This window comes from Sus scrofa, chromosome 8 (genome assembly GCF_054392235.1).
Source record: "Sus scrofa isolate SSC_HxYL_T2T_F1_AM1 chromosome 8, Sscrofa_HxYL_maternal_Yorkshire_Landrace_v2.0, whole genome shotgun sequence".
Classification (NCBI taxonomy): Eukaryota; Metazoa; Chordata; class Mammalia; order Artiodactyla; family Suidae; genus Sus; species Sus scrofa.
The window spans coordinates 50,650,971-50,671,930 of NC_139390.1; the positions used below are offsets into that span (position 1 = coordinate 50,650,971).

At 33.4% G+C, this 20,960-nt stretch overlaps 1 long non-coding RNA gene across 1 annotated transcript; it reads right to left on the minus strand.

The window, feature by feature from the left end:
* Positions 1 to 314: 314 nt before the first annotated feature.
* Positions 315 to 10,874, minus strand: LOC146400467 (uncharacterized). Its single transcript, XR_014813763.1, has 3 exons — positions 10,792 to 10,874; positions 4,159 to 4,232; positions 315 to 2,373 (listed from the first exon to the last, which is right to left on the minus strand). It is a non-coding gene; the product is annotated as an uncharacterized LOC146400467 (long non-coding RNA).
* Between the last annotated feature and the right edge of the window lie 10,086 nt (positions 10,875 to 20,960).

Genomic DNA, 20,960 nt, shown 5'->3' on the forward strand with positions numbered 1-20,960 from the left:
TATTATTGTATAAGTGTTTTTTATGTTTTAAAGTTTTATCGAGGCATAGTTGATTTATAATGTTGAGATAATTTCTACTGTATAACAAAGTGATTCAGTTATACATGTTCACACATTGTTTCTTTTCCAGATTCCTTTCCCACAAAGATTATCACAGCATATTGGGTAGAGTTACCTGTGCTATACAGCAAGTCCCCATTGGCTAAACATCCATATAACAAAATGTGCACATTCCAATCCCAACCCCAACTCCATCCCTCCCTATCACCTGTCCCCTTGGGTAACCATAAGTTTGCTTTCAAAGTCTGTAAGTATTTTTCTCTTCTGCGAATAAGTTTACTTGTATCCCTTTTTTAGATTCCACATATAAATATCATATGATGTTTGTCTTTCTCTGTCTGACTTCCTTCACTTAGTATGATAATTTCTAGTTCCACCCAAGTTGCTGCAAATGGTATTATTTCACTCTTCTTGCATCTGAGTAATATTTCATTGTGTAAATATTACCATATCTTCTTTATCTAATCCTCTGTAGTTGGGCATTTAGGTTGCTTCTATGTCTTGGCTATTGTAAATAGTGCTTCAGTGAACATTGGGTTTCATGTATCTTTTCAAATTATGGTTTTCTTCAGATAGATGCCCAGGAGTGGACTGCTGGATCATATGATAGTTCTATTTTTTAGTTTTTTGAGAACTCTCCATGCTGTTTTCCAGAGTTGTTGTATCAATTTATATTTCCACCAACAGTGTAAGAGTTCTCTTTTCTCCATACCCACTCCAGCATTTGTTGTTTGTAAACTTTTTGATGATGGCCATTCTGGCTGGTGTAAAGTTGTACCTCATGGTACTTTTGATTGCATTTCTCTAATAATTCATGATGTTGAGCATCTTTTATTTTTTTAACATAGGTATGTCTTCTTTGGAAAAATGTCTATTTAGATTTTTGGCAAAGTTTCAGGATACAAAATTAATACACAGAAATCTATTGCTTTTCTATATACAAAAAATGAAATATCAGCAAGAGAAATTAGGGAAGCAATACCATTTACCATCATATCAAAAAGAATAAAATACCCAGGAATAAACCTACATAAAAAGTTCTCTACTTTGATAATATTATACAAGTGCCTTTTGTGGATATTAAATGTAGATTTACTGCATGATAAATAACAGGTGATTGCTTTGTGTGTATATTATGATCTAATAACCATAAGCATCTGAGCACAGGGCTTCAATAACTGTGTGATAAAGGCAGGTGCCTGAAGTCTTCAATTAAGGAAAAAAATATATCCTTCAGGTCATTTCTGGGAGAATCAAAAACTGCATTGCAATTAGACTTTCCACTGGGAGAAATAACTCAATCTAATTCCATTTATAAATAACAAAAGGAGCAATGATAGCAATTTATCACCCTTCAGTGCCAATAAAATACACTGACAAAGGTGACCAGAGAGATTAAAAATAGCATTGGTCTGTGTTCTGTGATGCCTAAACCAAAACTATAAAAATAGCGTTGGTCTGTGTTCTGTGATGCCTAAACCAAAACTATAAAAATAGCGTTGGTCTGTGTTCTGTGATGCCTAAACCAAAACTAAGGACTGCACACTCTGGAGACATTTATACTTGGCTTCTTATGCATTAAAACATAAATTAAAACATTTTGAGGATATTTTTAATTACAATGAGGCTATAGAATATTTACCTTTTCTAAAAATATTTCTTAATCCCTTTGATTTAGCAGAGACAAAAAGATATCATTATTCATCGTATATAACACAATTTCTGCATCTCATCTTTTTGGTACTACTGGTGTACATTTCCCTTTTACATATGCTGTAAATACCAGTACATTACTACTATCTTTGAGTTAGTTGTCAACTAACTTTTAAAAGGATTAAAATTTTTAAAATATATTACTAATTTTAATTTTGCCATTCAAAGAACTCTCCAATTGCTTGTTTAGACAGACATAGAGAACAGACTTGTGGTTGCTAAGGGGCTGGGGGGAGGGAGTTGGATGCATGTGAAGTTTTGGGTTAGCAGATGCAAATTATTACATTTAGAATGGAGAAGCAATGAGGCCCTACATCACAGAAAACTATATCCAGTTTCTTGGGATAAACCATGTTGGAAGATAATGTAAGAAAAGTAATATATATAAATGTATGCCTGGGTCACTTTGCTGTATAGCAGAGATTGGCACAACAGTGTAAATCAACTCTAATTGAAAAAAAAATTAAAAAGAACAGTGTCCATAGTACCCTCATCTTTCAAAACAGGGAGTCAGAAAATAGAAGATGGAAGTAAAAATGTTGGAAGGTGATGGTAGCTGGAGATAGCTGCATCTTCTTAAAGCCATTCTATTCTTTTAATCTGAATATGTTACATATCAAATAATTACAAAGCATATAATATACTAAAAAAACCTGAAAACTAAGTTAATATATATTTATCCACAACAATCAAAATAATTATTAAATTTTAAAAAATTAGAGTGGAATTCTTTTAGCGCATATATATATTTTTTAAATTAACAATTAAATTATGAGACTGGAAATGATGATGAGCATCCCCACAAAAGCCAGTAAAAATGACAAAGAATCACTTTTATAAAAAATTGGTATTAAATGTCAAATATTCTTAAATCACCTCTATTTAGAATTTTTTTTCCAAATCAATAACTAGAAATTTAGTCAGACTAAATTAGAGAACAAATAGTAATTGAATTTTCATTTTTATTGCACCTTTAATTTTGAAATAGTTGCTTTCTTTTCAAAATTGGGAATATATAATGAACCATGGGGTCAAAGAATTCATATTACACATTTGGAAAGTTAAATGCAATAATAAATTAATTTTGAATAATGAAAAGCCAAGTTGATTAGTAATTTTTCAAATATAAAATCATTGACTCTTCCTTCATAATATTTATAACTAAATAAAATCATATGATTCTTAATTCATTCTATTTCTTGTTGTAAAGAGTCATTTGGGTAGATGGTGTATTTCCAGGATGTAGCTATAGAATGTAGTTATTAAGCTACTCCTTTTAAAAATGTGGCAAACTATAATCTCATGAGAAAACAGAATTAGCATTCTGTTCTCTCTGATGAATCCTCAGAATCTAGTTAAATACCTTTCTTAGCAGGTGTTCACTAAAGACTTGTTAAGTCAATGAATTAATTAATGAATCACTTAGAACTATTTCTTATTTTTATGCTCACAATGGGAAGAGTGTTCTACTGGTCAGAGAAACAAGGAGATAGTCATTCAATGTATATTTTGCCACAGCCACCAAATCAATGATGACATGTATTGCACTTACAATGTATTTTGAGGGTCTGGGATTCTTTAGTTATTAATGTTTTAGTGGCTAAGGCACCCATGAAAATGTTAGACTCCAAGAATTTACTGAAATATTGGGTATATAGTTGACCCTTCCACAGTCCATGGGCTGGGTGGTAACATGAGAAAATTGAACTTTTATCTACAAATTGTGATAAAATGTGTCTCAGACCAGTTTTAGTTTAAAGATGGCAGAAATTGTCCTAATCTAATAAATTAATTCATCCATTTTATCAGCTTTGCCATTTAAGTTCTAAACAAATCAAATGCAAGTAGTGGTTTTTTGCACATTCATTTAAGATATTAGCAACTTTATGAAACTCTGATTATGTGGATATCAGAAAATTAAAGAAGACTCAGTAGAAAATGACACAAGGAAAATACAGAGATCTTAACCTAGGAAGGCTTTTACTGTGAGATGTAATGGAAAACAACAAGGTATTTAATGTACTTTATGTTAATCAGTTATATTTATTTGTAGTCACATATTGCATATTTACTAAAAATCTCCATATAAAATAACTTGGAGTATGAAAATAAGTGTAGTTGATGTATTTTGGATAAATGGAATATTGAGTTTTATTATGGTGCATATATATTTGAAAAGTTATAATGTCAGAAAGTTTGCATTTATCAAAAGACTTTTTTCATATCCTGTGGATTTTTATTTATTTTCTTTTTTCAAGAGAGTTAATAAAAAGCAAGAGAAAATTGAAACCCAGATACATCACAGCAGCTAAGGAAAAGAAAACAGCTGGTACATAAACATGATTGCAGATTCATTACATCATGAATATATATATTCACACTTACCTGCCATTTCAAGGTGAGGAAACTTTTAGTTATCGTCAATGCCATTGTGTTGCAATAGCTCATTGGATCTGGAACTGCTTGAAATATTATAAACAAGACATTTAAGGCATTCTTAAGGGGGAAAAAGGAAACAACTGAGCTGAGGCCAGAGAAAATAAACTGCCCATATGGCTCTATGAAACTGCGCCAAAAAAATAAGTTCCCAGAAAATAGATTTATCTTTATTATAGGGAGTTGATTATTATTCTAAGAACTTTGAAAATAATTTTACTTTATCTGGAAATAGTTTAAGAAAATACTTCTCTTTATGTCACTCAATAATAAACCCATACCCATAGACATTAATTATTACATGTGCTAGTGTTTCCAGAGGAATAAGCATATTTAACTGAAGTTAAGGAAACAAAATGAATAAATATTTACTTAAAAGCCCATGTTTTATGAAAAGCAGATTAAAAAAAGTATGTTAACATATTATCTGCTAAAATAAAAAAATCGTTAAATCACCAACCAAAACAGTGTACACAGTGTGCACTGAAATTAATAATTGACAATGTTTAAATGAAAACATGAATCAGTGGCATTTCCAAATAATGGCTGGATGCCCCTTAGAGAAATTTGTGTTATGGAGTAAATTTATTGAGAAATTACTTTTCTAACTTTCCACTATTTAAGAAGGAACAACTTAACAAAAATGTATGTAAGCATATTATTTTAATTTATTTTTCAATATATCAGAGGGTCCATATTTGTTTCTAAACATTTGCGTAATAATACATAACAATCTCATGATTTCTAGAAAAATATAATCTATGTGTTATTGTTGGATGAAACTAGGCTCTGTCTACAAGTTTAACTGAGAAAGCAGGTTTAAATTCACCTGTATCTGAAAATATTCCATCTCAGAACTTTGTTTAAATTCCCTCCATGATTTCCTTTTTAAATGATATTTATTTTTTCCATTATAATTGGTTTACAGTGTTCTGTCAATTTTCTACTGTATAGCAAAGTGACCAAGTCTCTCTCTCTCTTTCTCTCTCTCTCACACACACACACAAACATATATTATTTTTCTCACATGATCCTCCACAACTGACTACATACAGTTTCCAGTGCTATAGAGCCTGATCTCATTGCTTACGCATTCGAAATGCAATAGTTTCCATTTATTAACCCTAAGTTCCCAGTCCATCCATTCCCTCCCACTCCCCCTTGACAACCGCAAGTCTTTTCTCAAAGTCCATGAGTTTTTCTCTGGGAAGGTTCATTTGTGCCATACAGTAGATTCCAGATATGTGATGTCATATGGTATTTGTCTTTCCATTTCTGACTGAGTTTACTTAGTATGAGTGTCTCTAGTTCCATTGATGTTGCTGAAAATGGCATTATTTTGTTCTTTTTATGGCTGATTAGTATTCCATTGTGTATCTGTCCCACATCTTAATCCATTCATCTGTCGATGGACATTTAGGTTGTTTCCAAGTATTGATTTTGTGAATAGTGCGTCAATGAACATAGCAGGTGCCTGTGCATTTTTCAGGAAATTTTTGACTGGATACATCCACAAGAGTAGGATTGCTAGCTCATATGGTAGTTCTATATTTAGTTTTCTGAGATACCTCCATACTGTTTTCCATGGTGGTTGTAGCAAATTACATTCCTTCCAAAAGTGTGGGAGGGTTCCCTTTTCTCCACACCATTTCCAGCATTTGTTATTTGGAGCATGATAATATGCAAAAAATGAATATGTACATGTATGTGTAATTGGGTCACCATGCTGGCATATTAATGATGGCCATTCTAATTGGTGTGAGGTGGTACTTCAGAGTAGTTTTGATTTGCATTTCTCTAATAATTAGTGATGTTGAGCATTTTTTTCACATGCTTGTTGGCCATCTGTAATTTCATCTTTGGAGAAATGTCTATTCATTTCTTTTGCCCATTTTTCTTTTTTTTTTTTTTTGCTGTTGAGTAGTATATGTTGCTTGTATGCTTATATATTTTAGAGATTAAGCCCTTGTCATTTCCATTATTTGAAACTATTTTCTCCCATTCTGTAACTTGTATTTTTTTTGTGTGTGTGTGGTTTTCTTTCCTGTGCAAAATCTTGTCAGTTTGATTAGGTCACATTGGTTTATTAAATTTTTTTCAAAAAAGTGTTAATAGTTATTTCCCCAATACATGTTTTTTTCTACTGTATAGCATGGTGACCCAGTTATACATACAGGTACACATTCATTTTTTGCATATTATCATGCTCCATCATAAGTGGCTTGACATACTTTGCAGTGCTACACAGCAGGATCTCATTGCTAATCCATTCCAAAGGCAATAGTTTGTATCTATTAACCCCAAGCACCCCATCCATCCCACTCCTTCCCCCTCCCACATGGCAACTATAAGTCTATTCTCCAAGTCCATGATTTTCTTTTCTGTGGAAAGGTTCATTTTTTGCTGTACATTAGAATCCAGATACAAGTGATATCATATGGTATTTGTCTTTCTCTTTCTGAGTTACTTCCCTCAGAATGAGAGTCTCCTGTCCCATCCATGTTGCTGTAAATGGCATTATTTGGTTCTTTTTTATGGCTGAGTAGTATTCCATTCTGTATACATACCACCTCTTCCTAATCCAATCATCCATTAATGGACATTTGGGTTGTTTCCATGTCTTGGCTATTGAGAATAGAGCTTCAATGAACATGCAGGTGCATGTGTCTTTTTTAAGGAAATTTTTGTCTGGATATATGCCCAAGAGTGGAATTGATGAGTCATGAGGTAGTTCTATGTATAGATTTATAAGGTATCTCCATACTGATCTCCATAGTGGTTGTATCAGCTTACATTGCCACCAACAGTGCAGGAGAGTTCCCTTTTTCTTTTTAATTAATTAACTGTAGGTGTCTGGGTTTATTTCTGTGTTCTCTATTCTGTTCCATTGGTCTGTATGTCTGTTTGGTACCAATATCACACTGTCTTGATTACCATGGCTTTGTAATATTGCCTGATGTCTGGGAGACTTATGCCTCTTTCATGGTTTTTGTTCCTCAGAATTGTTTGGCAATTCTGGGTCTTTTATGACTCCATGTAAATTTTTGGATTGTTTGAGTTCTGTGAAAAATGTCATGGGTAATTTAGTAGGGATTGCACTGAATCTGTAGATTGCTTTGGGCAGTATGGCCATTTTTATGATATTAATTCTTCCAACCCAGAATCAGGAAGTATCTTTCCATTTCTTTGAATCTCCTTTAATTTCCTTGATTAATGTTTTATAGTTCTCAGCATATAAGTCCTTCACTTCCTTGGTCAGGTTTATTCCTAGGTATTTAAATTTCTGGGGTTGCAATTTTAAAAGATACTGTATTTTTGTATTCCTTTTCTAAAATTTCTTTATTAGTATACAGAAATTCAAACAATTTATGAATGTTAATCTTGTATCCTGATACTTTGCTACATTGCTTAATCAGATGGAGTACTTTTTGTGTGGAGCACTTAGGGTTTTCTATATATAGTATCATGTCATCTGCATACAGTGACAATTTTACCTCTTCTCTTCCAATTTGGATATATTTTATTTCTTTTGTTTGTCTGATTGCTGTGGCTAGGACTTCCAAAACTATTTTGAATAAAATTGGTGAGAGTGGACATCCTTGTCTTGTTCCAGATTTTAGAGGAAGGCTTTCACATTTCTCCATTGAGTATTGTATTTGCTGTGGGTTTGTCATCAATGGCTTTTATTATGTTAAGATATATTCCCTCTATACCCATTTTGATAAGAATTTTTTCATGAATACATGTTGAACTTCATCAAATGCTTTTTTCTGCATCTATTGAGATGATCATGTAGTTTTTTACTTTTCTTTTGTTAATGTGGTGTATGATGTTGATTGATTTGTGTAAGTTGAACCATCTTTTATTGTTTTTAGCATGCAAAATAGATAATTTCACCAAGATCTTTATTTACTTAAATTCTGAAATTGACCTCTAGAAGTTTCATATTAAATTCCTTATGTGATCTTTAATTCAACTTTCTTCCTTTTTGAATAGCTTTAGTTTATTTTGTTTGTTTGTGGGCGTTTGGGGTTTGTTTTTTCATTTCTTTGATTGTTTGTTTTTTGTTTGTTTTTGCACTGTCCATGGCATGTAGATATTCCCATCGCCAGGAGTGAATCCATGCCACAGCAGCCACCCAAGCCACTGTAGTGGCAATGCTGGGTCCTTAACCTACTGTGCTACAAGAGAACTCCAAAACCTTTAGTTTAGATGTTGGTATTCTAAGGAACAATAATTTGGGTGATCTAAACCCTGATGGATTTTTTTTTGTTGTTGACGTATAAGTAGCTCTGAATATAGGATGTTTCAAAATGTGCTGTTTTCATGTTTAGTGGACATAATTACTTCACCATTTCTTTGCCCAAAAATGTCTAATCAAGACATATGAAAACAAATAATTTATCAAAATAATGAAATGTTTTTGAATATTAAGAGAAAAATTTTTTGTATTCAAACCTATTAAATCAAGACAACTACAGCATTCTTAAAAGTACAATTAAAGAAGCTTCTAATTTTACTCAAAAATTATTTGTGATCCCTTATTTGCTATGTTAATTTTCAAATAAATATTCAATAAGAAATTTTTATTTATGCCAATTTTGAATTATATTTAGTGCCATTGTGAATGCTATTTCGAGTTCATGAATCTAAGAATATTAGTGTGTCACATTTCACAATTATAAATTTCATAAGAAGGCTTAATTCTTCTACTAAATTTTAAGCAACTATGAATTTTGGAGTATGTACTTTTCAACACTTTGAGTTTTCTGTTTATTTTTTTCTTCAATTTTGGGATTTTGTTATTATTAGCCAATTTTTGTGGTTTTCCAGTTTAGAAATTGTGATGCAGCAATCACTTTCTCATTTATAATAAATTTTACTGAAACTAACTTTACAAAATGTCTCTTTTACTTCTTTCTAACAATCATGTGCAATGGAAAATAACTACTATGAAGTAAACAACTTATGAGAGCTTAACAAGTGTTGCTTTATTTTCTAAATAAGTGTGATAGTGATATATTTCTTAAATATATTCCTAAGTTCATTTCACCTGCCAATTATCTATGTTTTAAATGTGACTAGAAAGGTCATAATCTCAGAGAATAGAGACATTACTGATTCAAAACAGATTTGATAGGTAAAAAATCAGCACTGAAAATACAGTGATTAGGGCAACATGGTAGACTCAGAATTCCAAGTTGAATGAAATTTTGTTTTTATGCATATAGAAACAGAATTATTAGCAAAATGAGCCCTCTTATTGATTCTGCTCATGCAGAAAATTTTTCCCTCTTGTGAGGTATTGTCTCTATGCCACTATCCCCAAGAGTTCCTGCATTTTTCTGCTTCTAGCATAAACCAAAACTGACTGACTAACTAGTGAAACAAACAACTGCCCAGCTGTCCATTCATGAAATAAAGAACTTCCTATAAAATTTGTGTTCCAACTAGTTACTCCAGGCCTCTTTATTTTGCTTTACCCTTGAGTTTAAGTCTTTGTTCTTGTCTCTATTATTATGTCATTTTGATAATAATATGACTCAACATATCTTTTTCCTTATTCATATAAAAAAACTAAGGATGATCTAAAATGATTCCCCAGTAGTAATGAGGTTATCTAACATTCCTCCCACCCCCACATCCCCTCTGATCTTGGTTTAAAATACCATTCTCCAATAAAAGATACCACAGTTCCTTAAATAAATGGCTGCTTTAAGTATTGGGGCTGGAATATACAATATGAGTCTGGAGTATGTTCTAGTCCAGAAGGTAAGGAAATGCTCAAAAACAAAAGCAAAACATTTGGTGGGATTTTTTTTTCAAAGGGACAAAATCCAAGTGAAAACTCACAATAGTCAAAGCTGTAAAATTGATGAAAAATAAATGATATTGCTTTAGAACCCAAATTATAAAATAAATATCCATGACTTCATGTTGATATAAATAAATGACTGAAAAATAAATAAGGAATGATAAATCAGTCATGCAGAGAATTAAAAACAATTCACAAAAATATCTCAACCTCAAGGAGGTGAAGCATAACTCTCTACCCCTTAGATGCAAAGTGTACCTAATTACATCCTTCCAAAAAATAGTAGGTGGAGTTCCTGTCGTGGCTCAGTGGTTAACGAATCCGACTAGGAACCATGAGGTTGCAGGTTCGATCCCTGGCCTTGCTCAGTGGGTTAGAGATCCAGCATTGCCATGAGCTGTGGTGTAGGTTGCAGAAGAGACTCGGATCCCTGTGTTGCTGTGGCTGTGGCGTAGGCTACAGCTCTGATTCAACCCCTAGCCTGGGAACCACCATATGCCATGGGTGTGGCCCAAGAAATGGCAAAAAAGACAAAAAAAAAAGGAATAGTAGGAAAAAGCTGAGGTTGTAGGGAAGGTGGGCTTCTTCACAGTGGAGCTACCTAACAAACACACCTCTGGTAGATGATTAACGTAGTATCAATACCATAAGTAATGATTATCATATGTTTTCTTGAAATGATGTGGTGAAAATGAAACTTTATGCCTGTGATCTTTCTCCCAAACTCTGTAGTCTCAATATAGTTATGGTTAAAAAAAAAATCCTACCAATTCCAATAGAGTTGACTCCTCTTGAAACTGGCAAGGTCGAAAAAGAAGGACTCTGAGGAACCAGTTCATAGAAGATGAGCCTGAAAAGATATAACAACTAAATATAATGTATCCAAGATGACCCCCTGGAATAGTAAAAGAAAATTAGGTAAGAACTAATGACATCTGAATAAATGATGGGCTTTCTTTAATGACAATATATCAGTGTTGGTTAAATGAGGATAAATGTAAATATACTAAAGGAAGATATTGATATTAGGGGAAATTTTGTACAGGAGATCTCTATACACTTCTTAATTTTTCTGTAAATCTGAAACAGTTCTACAAACTAAAATATATTAAAAATACTATAAATCATTGATATCAAATGTTGTCACTGGAAGATATGTAATCACAACTTTAGATTCAGGTACTTAAGATACAATAACATTCATGGCTTAAGTGAGTGGGACTGAGTGGAATTAGCAGAGGTCAATAATAGGTTCTGTCAGGCAGTAAGAATTTTAACAGTGACATACTCAGTTGGTCCAAAAGTCTGTTCTCATTTTGTGAAGAGTATTTAAATTGTGCTTGTCTGTGAGCCATTGAGTTTGCAGAGCATAAGTCCTGAAAGTCTCCCATAGGAAAGCTTATCCCAGCATTCCTTTATTTTTTTAGCTATTTTCACTTATTATTATTTTCAGTAGTTAATTTGTTTTAATTTTATTGAAATGTAGTTGATTTACAATGTTGTGTTAGTTTCAGGTGTATAGCAAGGTGACTCAGTTATATATATATACACATAATTTTTATATATATTCTCCTTTATTATAGGCTATTATAAGATATTGAGTAGAGATCCCTGTACTCTACAGAAGGTCATTGTTGGTTATGTATTTTATATATATAGAGTGTATATGTTAATCCTAAACTCCTTATTTATCCCCTCTCTATGTCTATGAATCTATTTATATTTCATAAATAAGTTCATTTGTGTGGTATTTTATATTCCATATATAAGTGACCTCATATGATATTTGTCTTTGTCTGTGTTACTTCACTTAATAGGAAAACTCTAGGTCTATCCATGATCCTGCAAATGGCATTGTTTCATTTTTTTAATAGCTGAATACTATTCCATTATATATATGTACCACATCTTCTTTATCCTTTACTCTGCTGATTGACATTTAGATTGCCTCCATGTCTTAGATATTGTAAATAGGTCTGCTATGAATATGGGGGTACATGTATCTTTTTGAATTATGTTTTTCTCCAGATATATGCCAAGAAGTGAGATTGCTTTAAAATACTCTTGTTTTACACATGCATTCAGGAGTAAAATGTAATAGGCTGTGAGAGGCAAGCAATCTTGAGGAAAATAGAAAAAAACTTGAATAAATGCATAAATCCATTTTTTTGCATTTACTATGTTTTTTAATTAACTGATTTTATTTCTTAATAAAATTTAAGGTTACAAAGAAATTAGATAAACAGAAATTTCTATATACTCTCCCAACTGCCCAATTTCCCTATTATTTACATCTTGAATAGATATCAATTAATTTGCTAAAATTGATGAACACATATCAATGCATTTTTATTACCTAATGTCTATTATTTGCATGATTCACTTGGCCTTAAACAGTTCTATAGGTTTTGCCTAATGCACAAGATCATGCATCTGCTACCAAAGTGTTATACAGAAAAGCTTTCATACTCTAAAATACTTCTGCACTTCTCCTATTCATCATTTAACACTTACTTCCAGACTTGAGCAATCATTGCTCTTTTTGCTGTTATTAAAACACCCTTTAACACTATACAAAAAAAGCTCAAAATGGATTAAAGACTCAAATATAAGATAGGATATTATAAAGCTCTCACAGGAAAACATAGGCAGAACACTCTCTGACATAAACTGCAGCAATATTTTCTCAGATCCACCTCCTAGAGTAATGAAAATAGAAATAAAAATAAGCAAATGGGACCTAATTAAACAATTTTTTTTGCACTGTGAAGGAAACCATAAACAAAATGAAAAGACAAGTCACAGCACAGGAGAAAAATATTTGCAAATGAAGCAACTGACAAGGGATTAATCTCCAAAATATGCAGACAATTCATGCAGGTCAATATCCAAAGAAACAAATTGAACAAACAAAAATAGGCAGAAAACATGAATAAACATTTCTCCCAAGAAGACCTACAGAAGGACAAAAACATGAAAAAATACTCAACATCATTAATTATTAGAGAATTAAAATAAAAACTACTATGAGTTACCACCCTACACCAGCCAGAATGACTATCATCAAAAAGTCTACAAACAGGAGTTTCCATTGTGGCTCAGTGGAAATGAACCTGACTAATATCTGTTAAACTGGTATAACCACTATGGAAAATACTATGGAAGTTCCTAAAAAAACTAAAAATAGAACTACCATGTAATCCAACAATCCCACTCCTGGTCATCTAACCATAGAAAAACATATTTTGAAAAGATACATGCACCCCAATATTCATTGTAGCACTATTTACAATAGCCAAGATATGGAAGAAGCATAATTGTCCATAGACAGAGGAATGGATAAAGGATATGTCTTACATGTATACAATGGAAAATTACTCAGCCATAAAAAGAACTGAAATACCATTTCCATGGAATGAACTAGAATTATCATAGTAAGTGTGGTTAAACAGTTAAACATCGTATGATATCACTTATATGTGGAATCTGAAAAAAATGATACAAATGAACTTATTTGCAGAACAGGAACAGATTCACAGACTTTGAAAAGCCTGTGGTTACCAAAGGGGACAGTTTGGGGGAATGGACCGGTGATTTAGAATTGGCATATGCACACTGAGGTATATGGAATGACTAGCCAATGGAGACCTGCTTTATAGCACAGGGAATTCTGCCCAATGTTCTGGGATAATCTATGTGGGAAAAGAATCTGAAAGAGAATGGATTGTGTACATATATAACTGAATCATTTTGTTTTACTGCAGAAATTATCACGATGTCATAAATTAACTATATTTCAATAAAACTTTAAAAAGTGAAAAAAAGTTTGACGTTTTCTAATACATCGTATAGTTGTAACCATATAGTAAGTAACATTTTCAAACTGGCTTCTTTCACTTAGCAACATGCTCTTAAAATTTTTCAACATCTTCTCATGGCTTGAGCACTCATATCTTTTTATAGGTAAATAATATTCTGGAGTTCCTGTCCTGGTGCAGTGGTTAACAAATCCGACTAGGAACCACGAGGTTGCGGGTTTGATCCCTGGCCTTGCTCAGTGGGTTAAGGATCTGGCATGGCCATGAGCTGTGGTGTAGATTACAGACACAGCTCGGATCCCACATTGCTGTGGCTCTGGTGTAGGCCGGTAGCAACAGCTCCGATTGGACCCCTAGCCTGGGAACCTCCATATCCCACAGGAGCAGCCCTAGAAAAGGCAAAAAGACAAATAATAATAATAATAATAATAATATTCGATTACATGGATATATATATTTTGTTTACCAACTCAAGATTGAAGGACATCTTACTGGCTTCTGAGTTTGACAGTTATGGATAAAGCTGTTGTAACATACATGGATGGATTTTTGTGTAGAAATAAATTTTTAACTTATTTAGGTATATATCAAGGAGGGTGATTACTGGACCATATAGTGAGAGTATTTTTACCTCTATAAAAGACAACCATATTGTCTTCCAATGTGGTAAATATCATAAAAAATAAAACATCAAAATTGATACTGTTAGTATTTTATATTTTAGCAATTCTAAAAGACATGTAATGGTATCTCACTATTAATTAATAGTGATTCCCAAATGATATATGATGTTAAACATAGTTTCATATGATTATTCAGCATCTGTATATGTTCTTTGCTGGAGTGTCTGTTTATATCTTTTTCCAAATTTTTAATTGTGTTGCTTTTTCTTGTTATGTTAAGAGGTTTGGGGGTATATTTTGCATACAAGTACTTTATTATATATGTATTTTCAAATGTTTTCCTAGTTTGCTCCTTGTCTTGTCATTCTTTTTAAATTGTCTTTCATAGATTATAGATTTTTTATTTTAAAGAGGCCCAACAAATAATTTTGCTGTCATTATCATGCTGGCTGACCCAAGATTACCTAGATTCCCCCACCTGTTATTTTCTAGTTTTCTAGTTTGTTTTTTATATTTAGTCTATAATTTATTTTGAATTAATATCTATGAAAGGCATAAGGCCAGTTTCTAGATTTGTTTTTTTTGCATGTGGATATCCAGTGTTAAAGTACCTTTTTTTGAAAAGACTATACTTCTCTACTTGATTATTTTTGATCCTTTGTCAGAGATTGCCTGACTACTTTGATGTGGTTCTATTTCTGGACTCTCCATTCAGTTCCAGTGATCCACCTCTTCTTCCACCAATACCATACTGTCTTGATTACTGCAGTTTATAGTGAGCCTTAAAGTTGGGTATTATCTGTTCTTTGATTTTGTTCTTCTTCTTAAACACAGTGCTGACTATTCTGAGTCTTTGGATTTCAATATAGACTTTAGAATCAGTTTGTAGATATATAAACTTGCTGGGACACTGGGATTTTATAAGTGGATTGAGAGGAGCTGTCATTTTAACAACAATGAACCTCTCTATTAATGAACATGAAATATGTGTTCATTTATTTATATGTTCTTTAATTCCTTTCATTATAGATTTGCGGTTTTCTTCATATACAATATATACATATTTTGTGAGGGTTATATAGTTTTTACTTTTATGGTGCCAGTGTAAATGGGTTGCATTTTTTTATTTCAAATTCCAATTTCTCATAGCATGGTGTTTTGCAACCATACTATAATTAACTCCCAGTTTCAGGAATTTGTACATAGGATTTTCTGCATAGACAGTCAGGCAATATGTGAAATTTTTTTTACCTTTTTTTCCAATATCTATATCTTTTATTTTTCTTGTCTCATTATATTAGTGAAGACTTTCAGTATCATGTTCAAAAGCAGTTGGAGTGGGGGCATACTTTCCTTGTTTCTGATCTTAGGGGATAACATCTCTTTCTCACCACTAAGAGTGATGTTAGTTTTGTTAGTTTTAGATTTTTCTTTGTAGATATTCTTTATCAGTTGAGAAAGTTCTTCTCCACTCTTACTGTGCTGAGTTATTTTCATGAATGAGTGTTGGCTTAATTAATTTTTAAAATTGTATTTATTTATTGGCCATACTTGTGGCATGTGGAAATTCCCATCCCAGGGATCAAACCTGAACCAGAGCAGTAACCTGAGCCACAGAAGTGATAACACTGAGTCTTTTACTGTTAGGCCAAGAGGGCACTCCCCAGAATTAATTTTTAAAACCATCAGAAAACTGAAAAATAATATGTACTAAAAAAGACTAAAATGAAATTAACAAAAAATGCAAGTAAAATACCAGAGAAGGAAGAACTCTTCATATTTTTTTTGTCTTTTTAGGACTCTACTCATGGTATATGGAGGTTCCCATGCTAGGGGGTTGAATCAGAGCTGTAGCTGCTGGATACACCACAGCCACAGCAATGCAGGATCAGGGCCATGTCTGAGTCCTATGTCACAGCTTAGGGCAATACCGGATCCTTAATCCACTGAGCAAAGCTGGTGATCAAACCAGTGTCCTCATGGATACTAATCAGGTTTGTTAACTTCTGAGCCATGACAGGAACTCCCATAATGAATCTTATCATCCACTAACCTAGTAGCTCCCACAGTACCCACATTTGCAGATAACAATTCAACTCTATGTTAAGTGATAAAAACAAGAATCTGAAGATACTGGAGAGTGAACAAGAGCAGGCAAGCTATGGTTGGCACTTGGACTACAGGAATGTCTCTGATTTAACTTCCAGTTTTTGTGACTTTTAGCTTGAGGCAGGCTGCTGGCAGAGCAACATGGATGGCTAAGTCTTCAATAGAAAATGTGAAATCTTTCTGGCATGAATCAGACAACAAGGCTTGAGACAATGACCGGGCTGAATGATGAGAGAGAACCCTTGAGCCTCACAGATGTGGGATACCCACCAAGCAGCTAAGGACTGGAAAACTGATCTTAGGTCTGAACTTTCTTATAAGAAAACTTATTTGAGGTAAATTGAGTAAATTGGCTGCTAAAACATACAAACAAAATCAACAAATGTTTAATATTTTGATGTTTCAGGCAACCTCTCTTCTGGCATATCCATTATAACAGTTTTGGCTTCAGTTGGGATGCTTCCTTTTGGTTATATTTGAAGTTGTTCAGGAGAAATTAGTCTGAAAAAGTATGCGACATTATTCTGAAATCAAGTCACACATAATAATAGTAAGAGCATTTTGTAACTTGTCACTATGTATTAAGCTATAAAAATGCACATTCAAATTAATGTTACCTACATTGATGTATGTATTTATATGTGTAGAAGCATCGACATTATGTTACTTGTTTCTTCAGGCTATTTTGCCACACCAGAGGCAATTTTGTATGTCATTTCTTTTGAGACTGCTAGCTTTTGTCAGGAAAACTCATAAAACACATTAAAATATAATTTGATACATTGAGATGCATATAATATGAAGCTTTGCATATGGACACATTCACTATTTGAAGTAATGAATGCATTTGTGCCACATAAACCCACGCATTTTGATGATTTCTTTTTTACACAATCCTTGACCACCTTCAAAATTAACTGTCTATCTATCTATCCACCTACCTATGAATCTTATACAATATTAAATACTAAATTATAGGTATAGTCAGACAGGAGAGAATACACATTGCAAGGATCAATGAATTGAATAGTACACTTAAAATTTACACTGCTTGTGATTAGAGCAATTTTCTACAGAATCATTTCTAGATCCATATATATATATATTTTTTATCTCAATCTACCCATGTAATTTTAGAACCTGGTCCTGTAGATTATGTTTGCATGTTGAATTTTCTCTGGCCCTGGGTCACCATGCTGGCTGAATCAGCACATGGAGGGCAATTACTAAAATGGAGATGGCCAGCCACACATTGCAAATTCCATATATACATCCTACTAAACTCAAACTGAAATATTTCCTAACTCATTATTTCCTCAGCAAGACCCCCAGAATGTCCATCCTTAGTCCAATATCAGCCAGTGTGAGAGAAAATATTATGGTAAAATAAACCATTAAGACACAGTAGTCTTTAGTATTTGCAATTAAAACATGTGTTTGGCAGGATTTCCCATTGTGACTCAGTGCGTTAAAAACCCGACTAGTACCCATGAGGATGCAAGTTTGATCACTGGCCTCAGTCAGTGGGTTAAGAATCTGGCATTGGAGTTCCCGTCATGGCTCAGTGGTTAACAAATACAACTAGGAACCATGAGGTTGTGGGTTCGATCCCTGGCCTTTCTCAGTGGGTTAAGGATCTGGTGTTGCCATGAGCTGTGGTGTAGGTTGCAGATGAAGCTCGGACCCCGTGTTGCTGTGGCTCTGGCATAGGCCAGTGGCTACAGCTCCTGTTGGACCCCTAGCCTGGGAACCTCTATATGCTGCAGGAGCAGCCCAAGAAATGGCCAAAAGCCAAAAGCCAAAAAAAAAAAAAAAAAAAAGAATCTGGCATTGACGCAAATTGTGGCATAAATCGCAGAAGTGGTTTGGATACTGTGTTGCTGTGGCTATGGTGTAGGCTGCAGTTCCAATTCCGCCCCTAGCCTGGAAACTTCCGTATGCCACAGGTGTGGCTCTAAAAAGAATAAAAAATAAATAATAAATAAAATATGGCTTTGGCTATATTTACAAAAATATATGATTGTATGAATAAATATCCAGAGCTCTTTCTGGGACTTCAAAAGAAGACTGAATAAGTGAAAGGCTCAATGTCTGATTTTTATCAGCTACATTGCAAATTTACCATTATGCACCTTTTGTACAGCATAGTCAGAAACTTGAGAATTACTTGTTGAAATCCATAAGGATGATACCAGCAGAATAAAAACTTAAGCATTTTATATATATCTTCAAGTAGAGGGCAGTGACTTAGTAAGAAAATCAAAACATATATTTTTCTCATTGATCCATGGAAAACAGAAAAAATTGTCAATAGTAAAACTGTACATTTATAGTGTTTGCAGGTCTATTTTATTGCAAATATGTTGAAAGGAACCAAATAGTTTGGAAAGTTAAAGTTGTTAACATAGAAACTCATTCACCCCATTAATGAAAACTATCTTTGTATTTTATAGCACTTTTGGCATTGGCTGAAGACAAAGAATAAAATAACTTTGCCTGGTATCAAAGGGTTTTTCTCCTTAGGCATTCAAATTTCTATTTAATCAATGTCTTTTGTATTTTCAATGTTTTTGCCAAATTTACTTGCTTTTTTCTATGTGCACCATGTATTTTGTCATCAGCCATGCTACCCTCAAGAACTAACTCTTCAATAAAGCATTCTCTCCACCCTCAAGATTCATGTTATACAATGCATATTTTTTTCATTTATTCATCACAAGGAAGCTATGACTTTTAGAGGAGGCTAATAATGATACAAGCATGTAATTGAATCATTGCAATTATTGCAAACATGAAAGGATGAAAGACATATTTTCCTTTTTTATTACTCAATGAATTTATTACATTTATAGTCATACAATGATTATCTCTATCCAGTTTTATAGCATTTCCATTCCAAACCCCCAGTGCATCTTCCCACCCCCCACCTGTATCATTTGAAAACCAAAAGTTTTTCAAAGTCTGTGAGTTAGTGTCTGTTCTGCAAAGAAGATCATTGTGTCCTTTTTGCAGATTCCACATATAAGTGATAGCATTTGATGTTGGTGTCTGGTTGTCTGACTGACTTCACTTAGCATAATAATTTCTAGGTCCATCCATGTTGCTAAAAATGCCAGTATTTTGTTCCTTTTAATGGCTGAGTGATACTCCATTGTGTATATGTACCACATCTTCTTGATCCACTCCTCTGTCGATGGACATTTAGGTTGTTTCCATGTCTTAGGTGTCTTTGGCTATTGCAAATTGTGCTGCAGTAAACATTGGGGTACATGTGACTTTTCCATGGTTTCTTCATGGTTTTCTCTGGATAGATGCCCAGGAGTGGGATTGCTGGATCAAATGGTAGTTCTATTTGTAGTTTTCTGAGGAACCTCCATACTGTTTTCCACAGTGGTTTCACCAATTTACAATCCCACCAATAGTGTAATAGAGTTCCTTTTTCTCCATCCTCTCTAGCACTTACTGCTTGTAGACCTTTTGATGGTGGCCATTCTGGCTCATAGTGGTTTTGATTTGCATTTCTCTAATGATGAGTGATGCTGAACATCTTTTCATTTGTTTTTTGACCATCTGTATGTCTTCTTTGTAGAATTGTCTGTTTAGATCTTCTGCCCATTTTTTGATGGGTTTGTTTGGGTTTTTTTGGTATTGAGATGTAGGAGATGTTTGTAAATTTTGGAGATTAATCCCTTGTCAGTCACTTCATTTGCAAGTATTTTCTCCCATTCTATAGGTTGTCCTTTCATACTGTTTCGGGTTTCCTTTGCTGTGCAGAAACTTTTAAGTTTGATTAGATCCCATTTGTTTATTTTGTTTTTACCATCATTACTCTAAGAGGTGGGTCTGAGAAGATGTTGCTGTCATTTATGTCGGAGAGTGTTTGGCCTATGTTTTCCTCTAAGAGTTTTATAGTATCTGGTCTTATATCTAGGTCTTTAATCCCTTTTGAGTTTGTTTTTGTGTGTGGTATTAGGGAGTGTTCTAATTTAATTCTTTTACATGCAGCTGTCCAGTTTTCCCAGCACCACTTATTGAAGGGGCTGTCTTTTTCTCCATTGTATATGCTTGCCTCCTCTGTCATAGATTAGTTGACTGTAGGTATGTGGGTTTAATTCTGGGCTTTCTATCCTGTTCCACTGATCTATAGTTCTGTCTTTCTGCTAGTACCATAAGGTTTTGATGACTGTTGTTTTGTAGTATAGTCTGAACTCAGGGAGCCTGATTCCTTCAGCTCAATTTTTCTTTTTCAGGATGCTATTCAATATAGTTTTGGAAGTCCTAGCCACAATAATCAGAGAAGAAAAAGAAATGAAAGGAATCCAAATTGGAAAGGAAGATGTAAAACTATCACTATTTGTAGATGAAAGGCACACATTTTCAATTTCA